Source organism: Nyctereutes procyonoides, unplaced genomic scaffold (genome assembly GCF_905146905.1).
Source record: "Nyctereutes procyonoides isolate TBG_1078 unplaced genomic scaffold, NYPRO_anot_genome, whole genome shotgun sequence".
NCBI lineage: Eukaryota > Metazoa > Chordata > Mammalia > Carnivora > Canidae > Nyctereutes > Nyctereutes procyonoides.
Genome location: NW_026575052.1, coordinates 60,140,314 through 60,166,667, shown reverse-complemented (window position 1 = coordinate 60,166,667; position 26,354 = coordinate 60,140,314). Strand labels below are relative to the sequence as shown.

The following is a 26,354-nucleotide window of genomic DNA, read 5'->3' as shown; positions in this document are numbered from 1 at the left end:
AATTCAAATTCATAGCAGCCATTAACAATGAACAAACAGATACATTATTTTAATTCCATTTGCTGCTTCCTTTCTGCTGATGTATTGACCCATGAAGCTTTGACTGGATGTCCTGTAATTGGCATTTGGCAAAGGCTGCTATCATCATCATCCTTTTCATATATGAGTATTTATTAAGCACATATTGCATATATAATACCTTGCAAGGGCAGGCAGCTTAAAGACCACAGGCCAGAAATAGCCTTTGCTTTTATAAATTTATATAATTATGCCTTCATTTTTTTAGAGAAAAACTTTGTGTGTGTGTGTGTGTTTGCAACAGTCAAGGGAATACCAGTATGCTCACGGGATTGTTATTTTTTAACTTAAATATCATTTCCCACCATTTTCAGTATATTATTTCAATCATACATGACTGTATTCTGGGCTCAATAATAATATTTATATCAGAATCCAAGGCAAGATCTTACAATGAGATATAGTCAATAAAAAGAGAAGCAAACAAGAAAAATAGCTCTCAAGTGGAATAATCTGGAATGCTTTTCTTATAATTTCCTATTCTTTCTTGAGTCAATGACTTTTCTTATCATTGTGCTCTATAATATTCTCTTCTTTCCCCTTAGTTTTGCACACTGACATGAGTTTTATGTTTTAATTTGGAAGTATTTTATATGTGCCCAGTCATTTGTTTGTGTTTCCTTCTTCGGGGCCATTTAATATCATTGTCCTGTGTCCCAAGACATCAGCCCTTATACAGATTAATTGGTTTGGCTAGAAACAGTGCCCAAAGCCTTCACCACTCTGTTAATCCCATGAGCTGTGGGCAGTCATTCGCCTTCTTGGATCTCAAAGTCTTCATCCGCAGAGCAGGTTGATGGGATTCTAGAGAATCTTCTGGCTTCGAGATTTTATTTCTATATTTGTTTAAACTTACACATTCATTATAGAAACATGATCCTTGTGTTTCTGGTTTGTGGACTTAGTCAGTGCTATGAAATACTGTGCAACAGGAAAATTTCCAGTGATTTCTAGTAACAGACCAAACATTATTGAAATAAATTTATAGAGGCTAAATCGTACAAAGCCGGATTTTAGAAAAAAAATATTGAAAAGGAGATCATCTTGTTCAACTGTCCCACTCATGCAGAAATCCCACTTACATCACCTTTGACAGATGGTCATCAGTCTGCTTCTGCCTCAACAGTGTCCAGTTGCTTACCCATTCTTGTGACAAGTCATTTATATTGTCAATCAGCTCTGAATGGGGAGGGATTCTTTTCTTTATGTGAAACAAAAATCTGCCTCCCTGTACTTTACCCAATTTTTCTAATTTTGTCTCTAGATTAACAAGGAATGCATCTCACATTGTCATTGTTCAAGTGTTTAAAGATAACTATCATTTCACCGTTATCTGACATGAACTTCATTCAATTGACATATTTTTCCTATCTTAAATAAAGGAAAGAAATCTATTTTCACCCTGCCTGACATAAGCAAAAGCCCCTAATAGTATCAGATGGCGAGGCTTTTGCTGACATTTAATAAAGTGTCTGGAGATTGAGGGTACACACTCCAATGGAGAATTTCTAGATCAAATTGTACACTGATTATAGAGTCTGGCTTCTGTAATTAGTACCCTAAAATTCAGTTATTATTTATATTGCCACCAGAGCATTGTACTCAAAGAGCTGGCATTTCAAGTGAAGTTGAATATCTAACTGGGGTTGACAGAGAAGGGGAAAGCCCCATCACCCCCCAACGTCAGAGCTCACAATTTTAACATTTATCTCAAGGATTGAGGTTCTATTGAAAAACTGACCTGATTTTGGAAGATAAAAGTCTGAGTTCTAGGCCAGTCTGGAATAGTCACTTATAAAATTAAAGGCTTTCTGGGTTTTCTTTGGTGTTTTCATTGGCTCTATCTCCTCTCTTTCAATTCACTAGAAGATACATAAGTTATCTTTGGTTAGCTGACCAATATACCTACTTAATGTTTTGGTAAAAGGTTAAAGTTGTAAAATCTAGGTTAAAAAAGGTCACTGAGCTACGTATCTGGAAACTTGAGTATTATTCTTGACTCTGCCACTAACTACTATAATCTTTGACAGTACACTTAAATTCTTTAGATTTTAAGTTTCTTAATACTTAATCTGAGAGGATCGAGTTGAGACTCTTTAAGACTCAAATATCCATTCCTTTTCAACAGTAATATTCTTAAGGAAGGATTTTGAACTACTTGAGAATTTTAATACAGTGCCCTCTTGCTTCCTATTATTAGGAATAACTAAAGGTTGGTTGCATTTGGTCAGGCACCTGCTAATATGACTTAGGCACCTTCTTTGTATACCATGTTGAGGCCCGTGGGTTTTATTACTGTGAAGACAGAACCTGAGAAATGCAGTGGTGTTCCAAATGCTGTGAGTCCAATATGAGGCTGGTGGGTTGAAGCTGATGATGGAATGACAATTTCTTTGAGATCTTGGTTATGTGATTAATCCTAGCTAAGTCTGGGTTCCATTACTCTAAAATACCTGGTTGGGGATGGAGACTTGAAAGGGGTGTTCTCTCTAGTATATCTACAATTGGTTACATGGAAGGCACTCACTCAATTTTGGCTGAATTTAATTCAAATGAATTAATGGTAAGTCCAAACAGAAAAGTTTTGTCACTTGTTACTATTACCTTATTCCTAATGGGGTGATCGATTAAGATAAAGTCAATTTCAGTATTTGAAAACATTTAATGACTTACACAATTCAACAAATGCATATATAGGGACGCCTGGGTGGCTCAGCGGTTGAGCGTCTGCCTTTGGCTCAGGGCATGATCCTGGAGTCCCAGGATCAAGTTCCACATCAGGCTCCCCGCAGGGAGCTTGCTTCTTCTTCTGCCTGTGTCTCTGCTTCTCTCTGTGTGTCTCTCATGAATAAATAAAGAAAATAAAATCTTTAAAAAAACAAATGCATATATAGTCACAGAGTTCTCTCTTGATTTTAAAGCTGTGAGAGTTGACTGAGCTCCATACATAGATAATGTCTCTATGAGATATATGTCTATGATATATGAGATATATGAGATGTATGAGATATATGTCTATGAGATATATGAGAGATAGTGTCTCTGCTTCTCTCTGTGTGTCTCTCATGAATAAAGAAAATAAAATCTTAAAAAAAAACAAAATGCATATATAGTCACAGAGTTCTCTCTTGATTTTAAAGCTGTGAGAGTTGACTGAGCTACATACATAGATAATTGAAAAAAAGAAAAAAAATGTGTGTGTTGGGTTTGCCACTCTAAGGGAAGACTCACCACTGGAGAGACATTGACAGGTGTCTTGTGATAGATAATGTTGTTCTTTTCTGCACCATGTTTAAGCAAAATTTATGAGCAACTCATGTAAATGAATGCAGTTTATATTACATCCACATAGCCAATCCAAGCATTTAATAATCAGTGCCAGTGTTGCTAATTTTTCTTGATTTCCTAATTTCATGGGCTAGCTCCCCTTCTTTTTCTTTCACCTCAATATCATTTCCATCATTTGATACATCTGCCTTTGGAAAACCTGAGGTCTTGTTTATTTTATAGTATAAGGGCTCATGCACACTTTCCTTTCCCATCCTTGAGTGCTCTGAAGGTGGGAGGGTCCAGATATTGTAAAGTGGAGGGCACGGATGGAGGACGTGAAGCTGGTTGAGATGCGCTGGAGGGATACCCGGATAGGGTCGTGGAATGAACAGAGAGAGGGAAGACGCAAGATTCCCCTGCGTCACAGACATCATCCACCCATTCATTCACCCACTCTTCCACTGAACAAAAATTTGTCGAGTGTCTACTTTGTGCCAGGTGCTAGGTAATAGGAATAAAGATGCATAAGCAGATGTGATCCTGCATTCATGGAGTCTATGGTCTACATGGAGGAGACCATGAAAGCAACATGATTTATTGAGTACTATCGGGAAAAGTGGACATAGAAGGGACCCCAGCCCTGGCTTGGCTTCTTGGAGGAAGAGTCATCTGCTCTGAAACCTGAAAGATGAGGCTGAAATAGCCAGGGACAAGTGGGGAGGGATACAGGAGAGAGACCCTGCAGACTAAGAGGACACTTTGAGTAACTGGCAAATTAAGGACATTTAAAATAGTTTATTTCAGCAGGGGAGTGATGGAAAATCCAGGAAGCTTTGGGGGGGGGGAGAGGATATAAGCACCGACTTTTTTTCTGATCTTCTAAGTGCTAAGTAAGTGAGAGGTTTGAGACTCCACTTTAGATTTTTGTGTATAATTTCAGGTGGAGTGTCTTTACTCTGCACTGCCATCACTCCCGCAGCCCCACCTGGACACTGAAACACAGCCTTTCATTAATTACATAGCAGGGATTGAATGTTTTCAATGCAAATGCTTCAGAGGGTTTCCAAACTGCTAAGGAAAAGTCTCACTATGAGTCTTTCCAGTTTCTCAAAGGGAAGGGGGCAGACTTCAGTGCTTCAGTGAGTTCAGGGATCTCTCAGTCATAGGAGAAAGGGGGAAATGGGTCTCACACATTCGCATGGTTTCAGAGTTTCACAAATGTCTTCTGTGACTTGATGCTCATTTGTGGAAGAATCTGGAAGGAAGTAGGGCCGGAGGGAAGTGAGGTTGGGGAAAGAGAAGAGAAAAGAATTCTTATACAGGCTTTCTCATCTCTGCTGGGATGGGCTGAGGAGGGAGCACTTCAATGGGAATGCTGATAACTCTTTTACCATCAAATACTATGACCACCATTAAAAGTTCTACGGTTAAGAGCCTGTGCCTGGACCCAGTCAGCAAGATGCGCTGGTCATCAGTGTTGACAGCAAGACAAGGGAGAAAGCAGGGTGCCTGCCTGAGAGTTCACTAAGCTCCAACTTTCCAGCAAAACCGTCTCACAGAGAAACCAGAGACTGTACTCCATTGCCATAGATGACGATCAGCCTTTTAATTTTGTAGTTTGAGATAAAGTACCCCTTGATGTATATTTGATTATTAATTATTATATTATTGTTCATTATTTCTGAAAAGTAATAACATGTTTAATAAAAATCTGAGCTACAATAATGAAAATCATTTAGATAATTTCAAGCATTTCAACCTCCTGAGGACTTCAATTTGATTTCTAAAATACAGTAGAAACTTACTAATTCAGACTAATGACAGAGAGCCCCATTGTGAATTACTGAATTTTGCAGATGAATGGGTATGCAAACAGAAAAAAAAATCAAGGAAAGTAAATCACACAATATGCTTTATCCATTTGTTTTGACAATGGCAGTTCAGACTTAACAGTCTATGATAAAACTGTGCTGCGTATCAGGAAATGTATTGTCGCTTGTTTCATAAAGATGATGAAGTCTTGGTGATCAGAAATCTCACTATAGAACTCAGACATTAAATCCTTGCTCAGAGATAGCTTTGGGACTGCAGGGGTTTCAAATAATTATCTGGCTTACAAAGTACTGAAGTGAGAACCATGGAGTTCTACTGTAAATGCAAAGCGAGGAACAGAGGTAAAAAAAAGATAGTTTAATCCATCTTATGCTTGCCATTTCGTGTTGCTATAATATTTTTTTCTCTGCAATCATGGGTCTTTTGAGGCAGAAGTGACCTCCTATGCATTCTCTTGCCCAACCTCCAAGTCTACTACACTGCTGTATCGATTACGGTTTTACGATTTTTCCTTCAAGAAAGGGTGAGATCCAACCTAATTACATGCCATCCTCCCCTCATCTGAGAAAGGGCTGCACATTTTGTTATGTGTGGAATAAGACCCAGGCCCAGGGGTAATGTTGGGATTCGGAATCCAACGCACCTCAATTTTTATGACCCATCGTTTTGTGCGACCTCCTTCTCTTCTCCTTTCTATTAAGCTTGATGAATGGTTCTCAACCCTGGCTGTCCACTGAACCACTGGGGAATGATTCAAACACACCATTCCCCACGTGTAGACTTTCTGCCTTGATTGATGATTGAGAGCTGCTTAGAGACCGTACTTAAGAGGGACCCATGTAGAGCTGTCTTTATCTTCAGTTTTCTACTCTGTCCTTCCTAGGGCCGCAGCAGCGAGGATCAGGGTAAATGGCAGGGCAGGGTAGGGGCAGGCTGGCTGTCAGGTGGAAGAAGGGAGTAGAAGCCCGAGCCCGGCCTCAGCAGGCCAGGTTTGAATTCTCAGCCCATTACTCACTCTCTGGGCCACTAGCTAAAACTACTTAACATCCCTCTGCTCAGGTTTCCTCACCTGTGAAATGCAGATAATAAAACCATCACCTCTAGAGAGTTGTGATGAAATGAGTTAACTTACACCAAGGGTTCAGAACAGTTCTCAGCACGTGGCAAAAACTGTAAGCTTGGCAGTTGTCATTCAAAGGGACCCAGAGGGCAAGGACATCGCTATGTAAGGCCTGCAGGTTCTGAAAAAATTAGGCTGCCCCCCCCCCCCGGCCCAGGAGACAGCAGAATTGCTGAGGGCTGTCAGGAAGCCAGGATGGCCCTTTGGGTAGGCACCAGACATGCTCTGAAACGGAGACCGTTCTATAGGATCTTCTACTAGAGACGCAAGCTTATATGAGAAAAGGGCCAAGGGACTAAAATCACTTAGAGTGAAAGATGGGTATACCCAAGCTCTGATAAATTCCATTCATCGCCAAACCCAGATCTGGAACAGCTGTTTTAGAAGGAAGACTGGTTCTTAAAACACTTGCTTCTCTGTGGAAGGAGCCGTTGTGCACACGTGACGAGCCTGGTTGAGATGTCCCAAACACTGACACAACCATAGTGACTCCTTGGGGTCAGTGGGGTTGGGGTGGGGTGGGGTGGGGTGGGGACACCTCGGCAAGGTGAAATCCCAAAGACTGGCAGGTGAGAGACACTGTCGAGGAGAGAGTCAAATAAAGAGGAAAATTCTGGCAAGAGCAAAAAGTTAAGCATACCTCCAGCATTCTTTTCTCGAAAGTAAAACCCAGACTTATTGAGGATTTGTAAATTGTTCATTTTGTGGTGAATATTTCCCTTTTTAGTGGCAAAATTTACATTTTTTGGGGGGGTCTCTCCTTCCTGTTCTGTGTCTTTTTGTTTCAAGCCAGGCAAGGCTCGGGGAATAGAATACAAATTTAATACCGGCCTAAGCCAAAACTAATTAGGGAAGCAAACTCGCTGCTCCCCTCAAAAATCAAACATTGCATTCCAGAATCAAGTCAAAATGACTTTTAGATTGTCTGTTATTTGGGAATATCTGTACAGTGGCTCCTTCAATTACCGAGTCTAATTTGGAGTTGACTGCAAATTTAAGTACTTTTAGCAGGAGAAGTTCATGAGTCATTCAGACTAAATCTAATTCATTTGTACAGTATTTCTTGGGCAAAGGTGGGTAGCTAGGGATTCACCTAAGTCTAGAGGAGGGAAAAGCTGCGGTGTGAGGGACTTTCTAAGGGTCCCTAAGTGAGGAGGCAGCTGAGATGGAAAATCGGATGTGCTTTCCACATCTGCACACTGTCCTGCCTCCTGCTTTTGCCTTAACTTGCTTGCTGGCACCTCGGACTGCTCCCGGCCCCCACTCCCTCTCTCTCTCTTTGCACAAACACACAGAGGCTATCTGGGGGGAAAACAGCCTGGTTATAGCATTGTTCACACATGTGATGTCTACATGCATCTCCGCATGGTGCACATCCTGTGAAAGCCCGGAGACCGTGGTATTTGGATATAATTGAAAGGGCGCATGCTAATTTGGACACTGTGACAGCACCGTAACCAAGATTCACAGTTGCAAATGCTTGACAACTCAGCTATTGGGTGAAAAGAGGGTGATGGGAATCTGATTTGATGGGATGACCCTTTCTGACATGTGAACAAAGAAACCTGCGTATCTATTTTTAACCAGGCTCTGGAGACTTCCAGTAATTGACATTCGGAGCTGAGACTCCTACTTGTCCCAGTTCCTGGAGAGATTTGCATCTTTTTCCGTGTTTGGGTTTTGTCTGTCTCATCCCTCGGAGCAGGTGGGAAGCAGCATTCGTCTCTGCAGCGGCAGAAGGCTTTTCAACCCGGAGTCTAGGGTCTTCTACTCCAGGCAAGCTGCGAACATGGTTCCGAGTATTTCTGAGCTGTTCTAGCTGAGGGCCCCTGATAAGCTAAGTCTTGGCATCATGGTTGTGGTTTATCGGTGTAGGGAAAAGGGAGGCATCAAGCCTGCATCCTTGAGTTGAGGTGCAACAGAAGGAATAATGAAGCCAGAACTTGGTAGCCAGGGCTCCTGCGAAGTTTTCTCAAACGAGGTAGTGATCAGATTGCAAAATTGTAAAGTCTGTGGATTTGGTTTCCGGGGCTTTCCCTTGTCTTACTATCCCTTCTCCATGGTGTTCCTCATTTTGCCCTGTCCGTCTTCCCATATTTGTGTCTTATTCTATCTTTTCCTAAATAAAACCACTCCCTATAGCAGGGAATGATTGACCCATACTGAGCCATGGGTGCATGGGGTTCATGCACTACTTCTCAGAGCGTGTGCTTTTTATTTTATTTTATTTTATTTTATTTTATTTTATTTTATTTATTTTTATTTTATTAGTTTATTTTAGCATTTTAATAGAAATGAAGCCTTTATGCCAAAGACGTAAAACTTTTGCTTAGGGATTTCAAATATCTAGCAGGGGCCGTATTTTCAGTTGAGGGTGGAGATTGGAGTTTTGTTCTTGTTTTTTCCTGGAATTTTTATGATGTCATTTAACTACTGAGATACAACTTCTCTCTATTTAAGACCAGCCTCCCCTAAGATGAAGGTAGGAAGAGTGTGAAATCTGGGAAATATTTTGATGGTGCCATTCTATTCTTCACCATCATCAGAAGGGTTACTGGTGATTTTCTAAGTAAAATGCAAATCTCTTCACTCCAACTGACAGCCAGAAGTAGTTAATAATGGCTTGTAGAGACCGAAATCCTTCGGGAGGCCAGCAAGGTCCCCGGAGGTTGCAGCCTTTTCTGGCTTCTTCCTACACTTTCCCCACCCCACCCTTGATAGGGCTTTCTCCAGCTCCTCAGCTATAAAATCCAGTTTGCCTCAGGGGACCACCTCCTCCACACCAGGACATCTGATCCTCCCTTATCTCTCTGCCTGAAAGGTGCACCCTCACTTCTCCCGTCCTCTCCATCCCCCACCCCACCTGTCTATCTATTTGACTACAAATCACCCTGCAGATATTGGAGCAAATGTCACTTCCTCAGGGAATATTTTGATGATTAGGTCTCATCTCCTTGTTATTTGTTCTATTCTTATCCATTACAGTGCTGAGACAATTTGCAATTATACCTCTATTTGTGCCATTATTTACTGAGTGCCCAAGTATCCATTTCCATAAGGATGAGGGCTGCATGAGAAGCATTTACCACTGATGTTCCCATCTGTAGCACACTGCCTGGCTCACGGGGTGCAATGAGTAGCAGCTATGACATCAAGCAGTTTACGTACATAACTGACAAATTATATCAAAGCCCTGAAGTTTCATAGAAATTTTCTCCCATCCTGACTGAATGATCATCATGATGGTAGGTTTAGTGACCAGAAGAGACCTTAAATAGAGTTGTCTTCAAAACATGTATTATTTTCTTGGCGTTTGATATGTATGGCTCCATGTTTAGACACACATACACATGCAGTGTAATTGGGATAATATTTAATTTTTCAAAGGATCCTTTTCATCTTCTAACACATTTTCTTATCAAAAAAATCTCTGTGAGTAAAGTAAGGCATTTTACTCTGAAAAAATTAAGATACATGTCTATATATACATACATATCTTATAGCAAGATGTATATCTTACTACAGTGTGTAGTAGTAGTAGTTGCCTACTATAGTATATAGTGTATATATATATATATATATATATATAGTGTTGGTATATAGTAAATATATATATAAAAATATACATATTACCTTAGTGTATATAGCACATAATATATATACACACTATAGTTTGTATCTCCTATGCTACATAGCATGTATATAGCATATATACTGTATAAGTACCAATTTACTAGTGTATAATTATATATATAATGGATATACAAGCTTACTACCACCATATTACATATATTTACAAAGAACCACACTGTAGGCTAATTGCAAAGATAGACTTCATTACTGACTTGTGTAATCAAGAGTGACGGTTAAGATAGTGTTGACTCTGTGTGGGTGTTGTTGAGAAGCTTGGCTCTAGACAGCCCTTCCTTCCGTGTTGGCGTGTGTGAAAATGGCTCTTCTGCTGTTTGCTTATGCTAATAAATGGATGCTTTGAGAAGTCTTTCATTGCTGACTTTTCTATAAACTGAAAGAGAATAAAACAGTAGTCAGTCAGGAAGCAGTTCAGCCGAAAATGTGTTTGCTGCACAAGCACATTATTGGACCAGAGCCTCCGACCTACAGTTCATTGAGGATGCTGTTCCGCTATTTGGATGATAATCCTGAAAACTAATGGATGTATGATTTTAAGAAAGTATGTGGTTTCTCTTTTTTAGGTACATGGGGTTAGGAAGCACAACAACAACAAAAAGAAAGCTACACCTATGTTTCATGTACTTTGCATCAAGGACTCTGCTCAGTACTTCTGGTTTTTAAAAAGATTTATCTATTTATTTAAGAGAGAGAGAGAGAGAGAGAGAGAGAGAGCATGAGTGGGAGGGGCAGAGGGAGAGGGAGAGAGAATCTCAAGCAGAGTGCAGAGCCCGACGAGGGGGCGGGGGGGCTCCATCTCAGGACCCTGAGATCATGACCTGAACTGAAACCAAGAGTCAGGTAGTCAGGTGCTTAAACCAAGTGTGCCACCAGACACCCCAGCACTTCTGTATGTCTTATCTCTTATTTAACTCTCCCCATATGCTGAGAGACATAGGTATAGTTAGTGACATCTTGCAGCAGAAAACTCAGTTAACTTGCATAATCAGTAGCCTGATTTGTGGAACTGTTCTACCGCTCTGAGCACCAGGAGTCAATTCCATTGGCTTAGGATCCTCTCCTGAAGCCCCTTTTCCAGTTAACCTGAATACTCCACCAGAGATGTACTGTCCTATTAAATGAGTTTCTAGGATCTATGAAGTGAAATGGCTGGTGTCATGTCAGAGCTTGTGGGTTAAGATCCCAGCCCTCATGATTGCCTACAGAGCTGGTCTGTATACCGTTCCCAGGTCTCAAACCTTGCCCTAAGCACTGCTTCGGAGCATTCTTAATGAGATGGATTTCCTGTGGTGCTCTTTCTTTGTAATGGACAGCGATCATCCAAGAGCTGCCCTGGTAATCTATCATCACTTCCCTACATCTCTCTCCCATTGGAAACATCCTGCAAACAACCACTACCATATTGGTAATTCCCAGGCATTGTTGGTGCCCTGTCTTGCTATTTATTAAGCCCTGTAGTCATTTGTTATACTCGACTTCCTCCAAACCCCACATTGGATGCTTGTTCTAGGTAGACTGCTACTTCTTTTGCCTTGCTCTAAGTCAGGTTGTCATAATAACATGTCCTAGTCATGATACCAAGCATCTTAAATATATTTTATTAGCTAATCCATAACACCACACTGTGAGATAGGAAATATGGTAATCCTCCTTTTTCTTTTTTTTTTTTGAAAAAGAAATTGATGTTCAAATTGAACACCAATAAAAATTAATTTATTAAAAAAAATAAAAAATAAATAAAAAATAAAAAATAACCACTACAAAAAAAAAAAAAAGAAAAAGAAAAAGAAATTGAGACAGCAACAACAAAAGTGTTCCTTAGGACATACTGCTTGTAGGAGGTTGAGCTGAGATTTTTGCCTCCAGGTGTTCCGTCTTTACCCTGAACTATGGCCAACCAGTACATACTGATGGGAACCTGATGAGGGCAGCTGGGCATTCTTGACTTAGTTTACTACTTTTGGCAAGTCAGAATATCATACGTAGTGTACTGCTTTAGCACAGATGTGAGTAACTCTTGTTAAATGAGACACATAGATCATTTTAATAACACAGAATTGAAAGACAGGAAACATACTTGTCTTATATAACTCAAGCCTCAGACATAAGGGAATTTCAGACTGGAGTACCTCATACCCTGGAGGTGACACCTGCAACTCAGACATGGTAATGAGCCAGTCAAGTCAAGTTACAAAATTACAAGGTTCTGGAATTTTCAGGTGTGAGGTCAGAGAATCTTCTGTCATGGAGGAAATCTGTAGAGTCTCAGACAGTAATGAAGAAGAGGAGAGAATTTGGAATTTGGAGGAATGATAGAAAGATGAAGTATAGTTGTGACCAGAGACCATAGGTCCTAACAACAGTGAGTGCATATCCCACCCCTTGTTCCACAGAGCTAGTCACTATTTAAACCTCATTCTTAATCCTATCTACTCTGACTTCTGCCTGTGGAACTCCATCTGGTGTTTGGATTATTATCAGCCTGGGAAATATTTTCTGTGGGATTTCATATTTGATTTCAATTACGTTTGATGGGATTGGATTTTAAATTTAGTAGAAAAATGTTATGTGTATGTATATGGAGACAATTTTTTTAAAAATATACGTATTTCAAAATGAATCTACAGCATGATGCGGAAATACTTTCACTTCTGTTTAAAACCTTTGGTGAATATAAGGTTTTCTTTGCAGATGTTGGGAAAAATAGTCATTTGTTAATCCGGGGTCTTTGGCAAATCTGTCTTGTGCTGCGGTGATATCCATACCTTTTCTGGGTGTTGGCTTAGGAGCAAATGCATTGGCATAAAACCATCCTTCAGCAACTTTTGTTAACACCTTTAGCCTCCATGTCAAAAAACATTTCACAGTACTACGAAATACATTCAAATACTAGTTTTAATTTTTCATGTTATGATTTTATTAAATATACTTTTTTGACCCAATATGTAGCAACAGTGATAAAAGATTATGGCACTCCAAAAGGAAACCATTCATTTTCTTACAACCAATTATATTGTCATGGATTAGTCTTAAGGTATTGATTCTATTTTTAAGGAAGCCAGATGCTATAAATCTTGTAAAGGTGCTATGAATACTTAGTTGTCAGAGAGCAATGCACCCTGGATTTTCTCTGTCCTGAACATGCAGCAAGTATCCTATTGGCTTAGTTCATTGTGGTATAAAGTCATCAGTAAATTTGGGAAAGCCACAAACAGAAAGAGTCCGGGCAGGAACTGGGCAGCATAGGAGAACAGTGATGATAATCTATTGGCCTCGTTCTTTCCGAGTGTGGTCATGGGGATGGCATCTTTGAAATTTCATAGCATTGCTTCAGTGTTCCCTATGTGGAAAAGCAGTGCAGATCTGTTCATAAATAAGCATTCTATCTCCTACCTCACAGGGTTCTGCAGCGTAGAGTTACCTGATAAGTCCATGCTACAGTTACAGGACCTACAGTTCTTATGTCGATCATAGAACAATTAGTGCATCTGCTGCAATGTTGAAAGGAAAGAAATGCAGGTAAAATGTCCCCCCCCCCAAAAAAAAAACACAACTCTGGAGTGACCATAACAAAGCAAATTCTCACAACTCAAGGGGTTTTGATAAATGTGTTTAGGAGTGTTAGAAATGTGGCAGCCACAGGGGAACGTGTAGCTTAGAAAGAACAACTGTAAAAGTTTTAGATGCCAGAATCACAAGTTGGAATGGAAGAAATGATTTTGCTATTTGGTCCTTTGAGAAGGCCCATTGCTCCTTTTGGCAGAAATTCCCAGACATTCAGGCTGTTCTGATCATTTATTTCCCTCCTGCTTCAGGTAGTGAAGTGCCAGTGGATTGGGGAGTAAAGATGTGGGGGTAAGAGAAATTATGTAAATGTTGTGTGCCGGCAAGACAAATTTCAATCCCTTGAGGTCTTTTAAATGGTATTAATTCTAGAAATAAGACACAAAATTTAACCTTTTCATGCTAATAATGATTTCATAAAGAAAAACTCGTTAGTAAAGGTGACAAATATGAAGTTCTAGCGAACATTTAAATTCCAGAATCTCAGTGAATGCCCCAGGGAGATATTTACCCAGCCAATGACTTTCTGATGTTATTAAGAAGTAATTTATTCAAGAAAGTCTCCATTCATGAGTTTACATAAGAACAATATCTACTTTACAAAAGCTTGTGTTCTCAATATAGCACATACCTAATTTACAATGACTTTTGGTTAAAATTTTCATTAGGTTGGTTCAATAGTATTTGATAATTTTAATTTAGTTTTATGAGATCCCAGGTTCCCATTTATAGGAAGAGAAAATGAATGCAGAGGAAATAAATTTTTAAAGAGCAAATTTATCTCTCAAATGAGCTCTGCTAATTTCAGCAGTAAATCTCAGGTGGAGGAAAGTTAACCTTTAGTATTTCTATGGCAGTCCTTTTGGGCATAGACTATGGGCATCCATTAAAAAACAGCTCAGACTCATAGCATCAGTGCTTTGCAACTATGCCGATATGCATAGAGATTCTACGACTCTCTTCTGTGAAATGCTGAAATGGAAAAGGAGCCCCAGGGTTTAAGCATAGGATGTTTTCATGAGTCCAAGCACAGGAAAGGAACAGTTGTCCTCAAGCATAAATCAGGCCCATGAAAGCATAACCAAAATAGATGAAAAGTGAATGCTACAGGTTTCTGAAACAAAGGTTAAGGAGTAAACAATTACGAGAGGTCAGGAATTTAGGTAGGACAGCCATGATTCAAGGTTTAGTCAAGAAAGTGAAATCAGGGCAGACTCAGAGTCCCAAATAGAGGATGAGAAAGCCACGTCATTGAGCCTGCCTGTCATCGGAGGTGGACCAGCCCTAACAATGTGATGCAGAATTTGCCCTGCTTGATTGGAGAAGGGATGAGTTAGCAAGAGGTTGTGGTATGTGTGTACAAGTGTGTGCACGCATGCTTGGGCTTACACACACACACACACACACACACACACACACACACACACATAGAAAGTTAAGGTTTTTTAGCAACTAAGTTTTCAGTTAAAGCTATCTGATACAGACTTCATGGGGATAACTCCAAACTCTTTTCCAGTTAATCTGCAAATAGTTTAGGGCAATGCAAAGTGAAACACCCCCCACCCCCATCTTATCAACAAATTGAATGAATATACTATTTGCCACCAAGGAAGCAAGTCTAACCTCTCACAATATTGTCCCATGTTGACAGATGGATTGTAGATAAAATTCTCTGTCATATCACTCAGCAGGGTACTGAAAATGTAGCTATGGGTCTTTTGTGGGTGCCAAAGACCACAGAAGGCAATCTAGTCCCTGCCCCACACTACCATTCTGAACTGGCATCTTTCCTCCCTCTCTTCAGTAAGGAAGAGGACAGCTAAGCAATTATTCAATGAGTTTGATCAACATAGAAAACCAACCTAGACCATTCATTCACCTTCTGCATGTCAGCTTCTGTTTACTGAAGGCTCACTTGTGCAAATGTCTGTGGTCTATTAGGATATTTCCTAGCCATATTTGGAACAGCCTTCTGGTTTCATCAGTAGGCATCCTGGGCTATAAAATCAACCTCAGATCAAGTAAAGATTCAAATGAACATCAACTAGTTTTTTTAGGTCTTGATCCTTGAGGCAGCATATAAAACCACTGAAACCAAAGTCAAGAGCCCTATGTGATAGTTGTATATGGACTATCCAATCTGTCTAAAATACATTCTGCTAGAGTTAGCAGTGAATATACAGAATATATTGTGTGTGATTGTCATTGTCATTATAAGTTACAACTCTGTATTTTATGGTATATAATGAAATGAGATGATAAAAGTGACATCAAGCTTTGGATTCCAGTGTCTAAATCACCCATTTTATTCATCGTTTGGCAGCTAAATGTCTTTTAAATACTGTGCAACGTTTTATGATTTAATGTTTGCCTAAAGAATGGAAAGCTGCATTACTAAGTAGAATCAGACCGTACCACATAAAACCACCAGAAGACAGGTGTTTAATCTAGTTTCTTTTGGCCTCTGAGAAGAGGAGTACAGGATCCATCTATCTCCAGACACCCCATTCTCCAAGGTTCATCAAGTTCATGCTCTTCACCAAGCAAATTAAGAGTTTACCTCCTTTCCACTACTACATTTAACTTGTTCTAAAAATCCCTTCAAGTTCTTCTTTTCTACTAAGAAATTGATATTTTGGTCTCTGGTGGTCATTTGTGTTTAGCCTTCTGTCTTTGTTGGCTTTGCTGTGACCAAAGAGAATTCATCATTAGGTAAGAATCTTAATTCCCAGTGGTTAAGAGTTTAGTGAAGTAGCTTCCAGTGCTATGAATATTAGGTGCCTGCTAGTTTTCTTGAAGACTCCAAAGCCTATGCGCCTTGTGTCTCTGATTTAGGAGCTTCAAATCAGGACATTCTATTCCTGTGATGGGAGGTGGCCTAATTTGACAAGGCACTCATGATTTGTGATTTTTATTTTATTGAACCCTCTGTCAATAGAAAGAGCTCTCCATCCCTCCCCCCCCATCATTCATATTCCTGATAAGAATGGTAAGAAACAGCTGTAGCCATTCCAAACTCACTTTGTTTTGACTCTAAATCCAATAAATAATCATGGTCAACCCTCACATTAACAGAGGAGCAACCCACTTTGTATTGAGACCTCCATGAAGTGAGGGGATCTATGACAGTCCTATTACTCCCTAGAATGTCCACCCATCTGTTGGCTCATATTAAAATGATCCCAATTCTCTATTATCAATGCTTCCTCCCTTCATCCCAAGGCATGAATTCCAGGTAATATGTGAAAATTGTAACACAGATAAGTCCCCAAGATGTTATTAATCATTCCTCTAGGTGCAGGAATTTTGCAAGTTTTTTATTCTTTTTTTGTAGAATAGGAGGCCATGACAGTAGAAATTTTAAAGAGAGGTGGAGAAAGGGGATCAAGAAAGAGGGAGACGGATAAGAAACTGAAAATTCAGGGACTCGGGAGACACTCTTGCCTAATGGCCTTTGCCTTTGACTCTCTTAACAAAACTCTAGGGTTTGACAGGCTCTAAATTGTTTTTTGTCACCCTCTCAATTAGAGAGGCTAATCCTAATATTAATGAACACTGCTGAGCAATAAAATGTGTAAAATATCTTTCCTCTCAAAACCAAGAAATCATATATGATCCAGATCACAACTACAATCCATGCAATGCATATGTATTTTAAGATTAAGTAACTTTTCCTTTTCCATCTGTGCTCTAAATCTGTGCCATATGTCACCTAACAAGGTATTTTCCATTATTCTTTTATTCAGTTCACTGCATTTTGTTCCTCTTGTCCCTTGAAAATTAGCCTGTCTGTAATCAGAAATCACTTCCATTCACAGTTCAGTGCATCTACTGTAGATGTGGCAAATGCTTGTTTACAGAGCTGGTAATTGGATTAAAACATTGAAAAGAAACAGAAAAATGGAATGTATTGAAAAAATAAAAAACACGAGCATAAAATCAACAAAACCAAAACAAATTAAAAAGCTCTAATGAATAAAATTGCTATTAATGGAAATCATTTATCAGTACAATGTTCCTGAGTTTGCAGTCCTCAATATTCAATTGAAATGATATTTAAAAACCTATAAGAGAAAAAGGAAAAGGATTCTGAATAGCTTTTCTGCGAGCATGACTTGAAATTGTTGATTAGTTTCTGTGTATCTTCTGGGCTGTTGTGAGAAATGGTCAGTCCAAAAATCTTTACCAGGTCTCGATACAGAAATACCACAGTCAGGAAAGCACTGCTGTGTTAAGTTATTTAAGGAAAATTAATTATTCTTTCAAATTTGGTATTATTATTTTGATACTTAAAAACACAGAAAAGAGAAAGTATGTATGACGCCTTTCCACATGGACTTGCTGAGTGGTATAAACAGGTGATTGTGACGCTGACAGCATTGGGCATAGTGTGCCATTTTGTCAATTCAAGAGTGATGGGGTTGGTATATAGTTGACAATTTGCAACCTAAAAACTAAACCCATAGGCCTAATTTTCTGAACATCCTTCCAATAACCTTATTCAAAATATTTTTTTAAAGAAGCCAATGTTTTAGGAAAACAAAACAACTTGCAATCAAATAAACCAAGAGTAGTATAGGAATGTGAAATCAATTAGTCATACAGGAATGCCAATATCCAACAACAGGTAGACTTTGATATAAATGGGATCCAAAGAGACACAGGATCAGATTCAACAGTAAACAAAACCCAGAAGAGAAAAATCCAAAGAGATACAACAGAACCATTCACATATCAGAAAGCATAAAGCAAAACTCAAATAATTAAATCCATGTGATTAAAGTACCACCACTACCTTTAGTAGGTGTCTTCAGGTAGTTCATCTTAAGCCTACAGAAGAGAAGAGCTCTTACCTGCTTGGCTGGATCACTTCTTTCTTTAGTTCTGTAGACCTAAAGATAAAAAAAAAAAAAGAAATGATTAAGTTCAGTTCTTGAATTTGAGAAAGATATTCTAGGCTAACATATTTCTAAAAAAATTGCTCACTTTTTTTTTTTGTTAAAAGTGTTGCCATAAAAGCGATGTATAACAAGTAAGCCAATGAGATGACTTTTGTGCTATTTGCTATCACTCATTGCTCATTGCATTCACTGGGGGGACCCCTTCATTCTCAGGGTAAAATGATAGTGCTGCATTAACTGATTTCTGATTTCTGCCACACCTCTGTTGATAAAATGTTTACTAGAGTTTGTCTATGTTGCTTTGGGGATTTTGATGTCTGATGTTTACCTTTAACTTGATCCATGTCAATTGAATTGGGGGGTAGGAAGAAATTAATACCCTTCTTCTGCCACTGAAATTCTAAGGACTTAATATCAGAGATGACTGTAGGAATCAGCTTGGTCTATTTTCTTATGCTAGAAAATCTAGAACATCAACTAGTTGTTCTGGTCCAACGCTTTAAAAAAAAACCTATTTACTATGTGTAACATTGTTATTTTTTTTGGCCAAGCAATACAAAGGGGGTTCTAAAATGTTTTAGATGAGTTATATTTCGCTTTTGTGATTGTCAGTGGTATAAGATTGATGAATTAGTGAGAAATGAGGAGTATTCTATTATAAATGGAAAATGTGAACCTAATGCTAGAAACCACGAATCCTTTAGCCTAGACCTAGAATACGGGTAAACGTGGGCCAAATCCAGCCTGCTACCTGTTTCAATAGGATTAATGAGCTATAAATGTTTTTTACCTTATTAAATGGTTGAAAAAATCAAAATAATATCTCATGGCATGTGAAAATTGCACAAAATTCAAATTTCAGTTTCCATTAATAAAGTTTTATTGGAACATGGCCACACACATTTGTTTATATGCTGTCGATGGCTGCCTTCATTCTACAACAGCAGAGATGAATAGTTGGAACAGAGAGGATATGGACTACAAATTTTATTTTTATTTTTTCCAAAGATTTTATTTATTTATTTGACAGAGAGAGAGAGAGAGAGAGAGAGAGAGAGAGAGCGAGAGCGCACCAGCAGGGGGAGAAGGAGAAGCAGATTTCCTGCTGAGCTGGGAGCCCTATGAGGGATCCCAGGACCCTGGGATCATGACCTAAGCTGAAGACAGGTGCCCCTGGCCTACAAATTTTAAAATATTTACTACCTGGTCTTTTAAGAAAAAATGTATTGACCCCTGGCTTATGCTATGATTGAGCTCATCTTTGTTGACCTTAAAAATTAAGGTTAATCCCTATAGAGAGGTGAGTGATAGCTTTTATTAAAATAAATATGACTGTATTTCATTCTGGCATCATCTAGGTCACTCATCGTCAACCATGAAGGGCATACTCATGGTCCTTAAAAGGAGTCCTTAACTATTTGTGCATGAAGTTCTAGGTTGGCTTCATTGCTGTACTATAGTTATTTATCAAATCTACTTTTTATCTTATAACAAGACTTCAACACTCTCTATTTGATAAAAATATCTAGAACATTAAAACAGTATGGAATAAATAGAAAATAAAGAAGCAAAACACAATATATAAGTATACATATAGGGGATCCCTGGGTGGCGCAGCGGTTTGGCGCCTGCCTTTGGCCCAGGGCGCGATCCTGGAGACCCGGGATCGAATCCCATATCGGGCTCCCAGTGCATGGAGCCTGCTTCTCCCTCTGCCTGTGTCTCTGCCTCTCTCTCTCTCTCTCTGTGACTATCATAAATAAATAAATCTAAAAAAAAAACAAAACAAAACAAAAAAAATAAGTATACATATAATGATTTATATGAAGCATTTGTATGATGTTCAAAGACAGAAACACTATATTTTTCATGACAATTATATAAGATATATATACGTACATATATATAATATGTATATTCATATATGTGTAGAAAAGGATTGACCTAGCTCCAAGAGAGGTCTGGCCTTTGCCCTTTGCTTTGCTCTTGGGAAGTAATTCATAAGCCTTTGGAATATCCTGCCTGATAAGAGTGCCATTGTTTATCTCAGGGCCAATGTGATTTACATGATTTATGGCATCAAGGGGGGCCTTGGATCATGCTCTATCACCTCAAGTTCTGGAAGAGCTGGAGGCAAAGGTCAGCCCAGCAGATAATCCCATGTTTATGTGACAAAGTCCCCCCAAAAAAAACTGGACACTGAGGCTTGGATGGGCTTGTATGGTTGGCTATACTGTGTACATATTGTCACATGTCTTCTCTAGGAGAAGAAGCACTATTCATACAACTTCCCAGGGAGGAGACAACCAAATGCTGTGCTCTGGGAGTCTTCCTGCCCCTTGTGCTGCTTTCCTTGGCTGTTATTCTGTCTTTCACTGTAATAAACCATAATCGTGAGTATAGCAGTTTTAGTGAGTTCTGTGTATCCTTCCAGCAAATTATGGAACCTGAGATTGGTTTTGGGGACCTGCTAGCTTAGGGCTGGCATTAGAAGTGAGGGTAGTTTTGGGGACCCCTGAAGACTGTAGTATATATGTATGTGTGTATATATCACAAAAAAATCACCATTAATAATCATTAATGTTTATCAGGGTTCGATAGTGAGCATGACATGGGGTTTCTAGGAGCTAGCATCCTAGGGTATGATGATGGTTAAATGGATACTAACATATAATTATTCTTTAAGCCTTACATATACATTTTATAAACTCTTCTGTTATTATGATATCTCATTTTTTTAAAAAAAAGAGGTAAAAAACTCCCTGTAGAGCATGTTACTATAAACACATACAGGCATACATACACATAGGGTCCACTGAAGGACTGAAAGCATTCAGCTTTGGGAAAGGTTGCCATTCTGTCCTTAGTCTTATTACTCAAAGACTATTACCTATTTTTCACAAAAAAGTCACTTTGTTGTTCAAGGATCAAAATCATAATTCCCATGGTCATGTGCTAGAACATTGGTTTTAGTTTGTTTCATTCACTATTTGCTGGAGTCTTAGAAATTCTGTCCCACTTACATGTGTATTTCTCTTGTTTTGACTTAATTGTAGTAGAATGAACAACTTTTGTATAGGTTAGATGATGAAATGGCTAATATCTTAGCTACCCACATTATCATAATAATCAACTGTAACTTCCTCTGCGAACAAGAACTGAGATTTCTCTCTCCCTTTCACCATCTACCCCAGTTCTGGGACTACTGTGTGCTTGGGTAAATAACTTTAAACTGATTGACCACAAGGAGGGTATAATCCCATCAAAGCTTGGTCCCCTGTGTCCACAGAGATCCATTTACATCCAGTTTCTACACTCTTTGCAACCATTGCATGTCTACACAGCACAGGTACTACTGTCATATGGAAAGATGACCAACATCTTCCATGCAGGGAAGAGGAGCTTGAAAAAAAGCACATGATTCCTCAGAAATCAGTTCACTGAACTTCTTTAGTAGTTGCCAAGTAAGTGTTTAGTGTCTGACAAATCTGATGATAGCCCCACAATAGGGATGTTTTAATATGGTAATAGGTAAAGCAATTCTAAGTATTCATTTAACTTCTTAAGGTATCAGATATAATTTATTGACCTTTAAAAATAACCTAAAAATCCACAGTTTGGAAATATTTTTGCTAAATGTTTGGGGTATGAATCTCTCTTATGAAATAATAAAATTATAGGTAACAAAGGCAGAAGGATGATAAAGATTGGTGGTAACTAGTTGCATCGAATTGTCAGAGTAGGCCAAAGTAGAGTTTTGCTACAGACCTTTATCAGTGGTCTGCTCAGACAGAGGGATACATGTATACTAAAGCCAGAAACTTACCAGGTCATCTTATAAAGTTACTGTCTTTCTGAAGTCACTCAGATCCATGGTCAGAAAGTCAATTCCTGGTAATTGCATTACCTGGACTTCATCTGATTCTATTGTTCACGTGGCCCCAAATAATCAGGCCACTCTCATTGATTAGTGGCTTATTCTGGCCAACTGAACAATTCAATCAAATTGACCCTATGGCAACTTGTTTCATTGTTTAGCAGATAGCAGTTAGGATTCCCCCAAAGCCTGAGTCAGCCATATTTGAATCACTGAAAGCACTAAACACAAAGCTACTTCCAAGGAAAGAATGTGGTGGAGAGCAAACCACGGAGTAGCACCACCACGTGTTGTTGAAAGTGGAACTCAGACACCCTAAGGAAGGTTCTCCCATTTTATTGTGTGTGACAATCACAAGGTAGTGGAACTTTTGTAAAAATGCTGATTTCTAAGCCCCATTCCAGAGACACTGATTCAGTATGTTGTATTGGGGCCCCAAGGATATGCATTCTCAAGAGCTTCCCAAGTCATTCTGATATTGATGATTAGAAAAACACTAGCCCGAAAATCTCAGAACTGCTTCTAAGCTTCAAAAATGTCACCACAGAATTCATGCGCTGAAGGCCAGGACCTTGCAGTGGCCTCACATTCTATGACCTAGTAGGAAAGGTTATATCCAATGGTCCTGTTCACAAGCCATAAGATTCATTTGGCCATTATATAAATGGTACTTACTTGGCTTCCATATAATTTTGAGAATGTAAAGGATGTGACCCTCTGAAAGCATCTTATTAACATCATGTAAATGTATACTCTAATGTCCCCAGGGAATACTCTTGGCAGATTTCCTTCCCTAGACTACACATTGCTAGCGGTCATCATTACCTTACAGCTGTCAAATAAAACCATGAGCAGCTGGCTTGAATTGGTCTGCCTTTTTTTTTTTTGGACTATATTAAAAGATTTTATATTGTTAATAAATGGAGACAATTAAAGGTTAAGTATTTAGCTCATCCAGCCCTTAGAATAATGACTAATTATAAAGACAGTTTCAATTTAATTCCCCAAATTTAAATTTGGCATTCACAGTTATTAAAAGTGTAAGAGCTAAACCATAAACAACCTGTTTTATTTTTTGTCAAATTTTAATCAGAATTCTGTTATTTGGAAAGTGACCTGTTTTGTCTAATGGTCACAGCTGGGCTGGCCTATCAGTTAGGGTATTATTACTCTCATTGGAAACTCAAACTGAAAATCTACTTAATTTAGTTCAACAATTGTATGCCAAGTATGTGCTATGTTTAAAGCATGTATGAGACTCAGCCCTTGCCTGCAAGAGAATGAAATCTTAAGTAGCAATGATATGAAAAATGTGTAAGATCTCTAAGAAAAGTTCAAGTGCCTAAGGTTCAGAGGGAAATGAAATTGTATCTTGTGAGGATAAATGAACTTGTCATAAAAGGGGGGTATTAGTAACGGCAGTTAAGCATGGGCTGTGTTGAGGAAATACCTACTCCAATCTGAGTGGCCTGCCGATTGCATTTTGGGAGTGATAGTAGATGATAGACCTGTTATCTTTCCATGTGTTTGGGCCCTGGCTCCTAGCAAGGCAATGCTAATTTCGAGATTAGGATCAAGATTTGCACAACCCCTTCAGAAAAAAAAAATCTGTCGTGAATAGTTTGGAAATAAAATCATGTTATTTAGCTTTCCACACTGTAGCCTGGTGGGAGCCAACAAGATGATCTGTTCCCTAGCTGTGTGAGCTCACTCGTTCTCTCTGGGTCTTCATTTCTTCACTTGCGCAATACAATTCTTAGGACTCCTCCTGATTTCTCAGGAACATCAACATAATAAAAACTTCTATTTGATTGGATGCCTGGGTGGCTCAGTGGTTGAGCTTCTGACTTGGGCTCAGGGAGTGATCCCAGTGTCCTGGGATCGAGTCCCGCATCAGGCTCCCCAAGGGGAGCCTGCTTCTCCCTCTGCCTGTGTCTCTGCCTCTCTCTCTCTCTCTCTCTCTCTCTCTCTCTCTGTATCTTTCATGAATAAATAAATAAAATCTTTTTTAAAAAAGCAACAAAAAAACCCTTCTATTTGATTAAGATTTTACTCTTCTCAAAACAACCCATATGTTATCTCTGTTGATTTCTATAACCAACCTTGCATGGAATTTGGGCTGATGTTTTAATCTTCAATTTTGCAGGTGAGGGAAGAAGTAAACCAAGAGAAGAAGAAAAGTATATTGTCTGAGACCACGCTGCTTTCGGTGAGAGGGCCACAGTTCAAACCCACGTCTACTGCCACTAAAAACCGCCATTAAGCTGCCTCTCTTCACAGTGAGGAGTGAATAGGGTGGATATACAAACATTGTGTAATAGAGACAATGTCAAAACTCCGTGAACTATAGCCCAAGTAATATTCTTGTTCAAATCTCTAGATTTTTTATATATAACTTTTAAGGAAAAAAGAAACCATTAAAAGTGAAGAATCATACAATGACAATAAATAAAAGTTTATTTCAGAGAAAGCAAAATAGAAATAACCGGGTCAAGCAGATATAGTAAGTGTCTCTGATACAATGCAACACTTTATCCAAAGTGCAACACTCAATCCATTTTTTTGGCCAAAAAACACTTAACACAAACTTATCAGGCCTCTAAATTGCACCTTCCACTTTATAAGAAACATAACAGATAGGAGAATAAGCTGAATGGCAACCAAGAGGAAGCAACCAGTCAAATCCGGAAGGTGGGGCACCCTGGTGGGACAACTTTCTTGGCCTCCTTAACAGATGAAGGTCACGAACTGGAGGATGGCATTGAGCAATGTAGGGAGTGGTGGGAGGGGAGGATTGAAAGAGACCTGAGGAGAATCTGGGGTACTATCCTAACTGCAGTGATGATCTCACGGATGACTACATACGGTAAAACCAAATTGTATGTTTTTAAGTATGTGCAGTTTATTGTATGTCAACTATGCTGCAATAAAACCTAAACTTTTCTGTGCCAAAAGCTAACAGTAATCTTCTCGAATATGATGGTCATTTCCTTATTTAAAATCTTCAAGTTAAAATAAAATAAAAATTCCTCAGCACCACCAAAAAATGCCCTTAAAATAAAAGTCTAGGGGTGCCTGGGTGGCTCAGTTGGTTAAGCATCCCAACTCTTGATTTTGGCTTAGGTCGTGATCTCAGGGTCACAAGACTGAGCCCTCTGTGGGGCTCTGCACTCCACTTTTTCTCTCTCAAATAAATAAACAAATCTTTAAAAAAATTTAAAAAATAAAGTCCTATGATATAAAATAAAATCAAGTCTTAATGCTATAAAATAGTATAGTTGATGGTATTGTAATTGTGTTGTGTGGTGACAGATGGTAGCCACATTTTGGGGGAACATAGCATAACACACAGACTTATCCAACTACATTAATTGGGTGTCAACTATATTTCAATTAAAAACATGTTTAAAAAAAACCCCAAAACCTGTTAAAAATGTTAATGGTGGAAGGGATTCACAGAACTATAGAGATGTTCATTCTAAGTTGTGGACATCTCAGTCTCTCCTTCTAGGCTGGTGTTTTTGCCTGGCTTGTCCATTTTATCCCTTTGAACAGTAGAGAAAGCTTAAGGACTGGCTCAGCTGATTTCAAGAATCTGTGCCTCTTTGGGGCATGTAAGTTGAGCAGTTAATGTAGTCAAAAGGACTAACAGAGACTCATGGGGTTAGGTTTCAGGGTAGAAAGCTAAAATGAGCGATCATTCTGAGATGCCCAGCAAAATCCCGACTGGAAAATGGTATGGGATAGGCCCCTGGAGAGCTGAAAGGCTCAATTTTATTTCAATCTGAGCTCCTTCTCATTCTGCCTCATGCACTCATCCCAAGTGTTCCAGTGGATTGGGACTAATGCATGTGCACTCACAGAGGCACCTTTGAAAAATCAAATTTGCATAAGCCCACACACTGTGGAGCGTTGAAAAGATCCATCAATAAGTATGATATTGCTCCTGCAGATAAAAATAAAAAGACTCCTTGAAATTTAGGGAACATATTCAAAAACTTCAATAATGCCTTTTAGGTTATAGGAACTATTTCAACACCAATTTAGTTGTGACTAGCTT

General features: G+C 39.0%; 1 protein-coding gene across 1 annotated transcript in view; it reads right to left on the bottom strand.

The window, feature by feature from the left end:
• Positions 1–26,354, bottom strand: part of CELF2 (CUGBP Elav-like family member 2) — an 812,543-nt gene that overhangs the window by 600,743 nt on the left and 185,446 nt on the right. Inside the window, exon 2 of the mRNA XM_055331578.1 lies at positions 18,370–18,408. The gene's annotated coding sequence lies outside the window, so the exon portion shown is untranslated. The remainder of the gene's footprint in view (positions 1–18,369; positions 18,409–26,354) is intronic.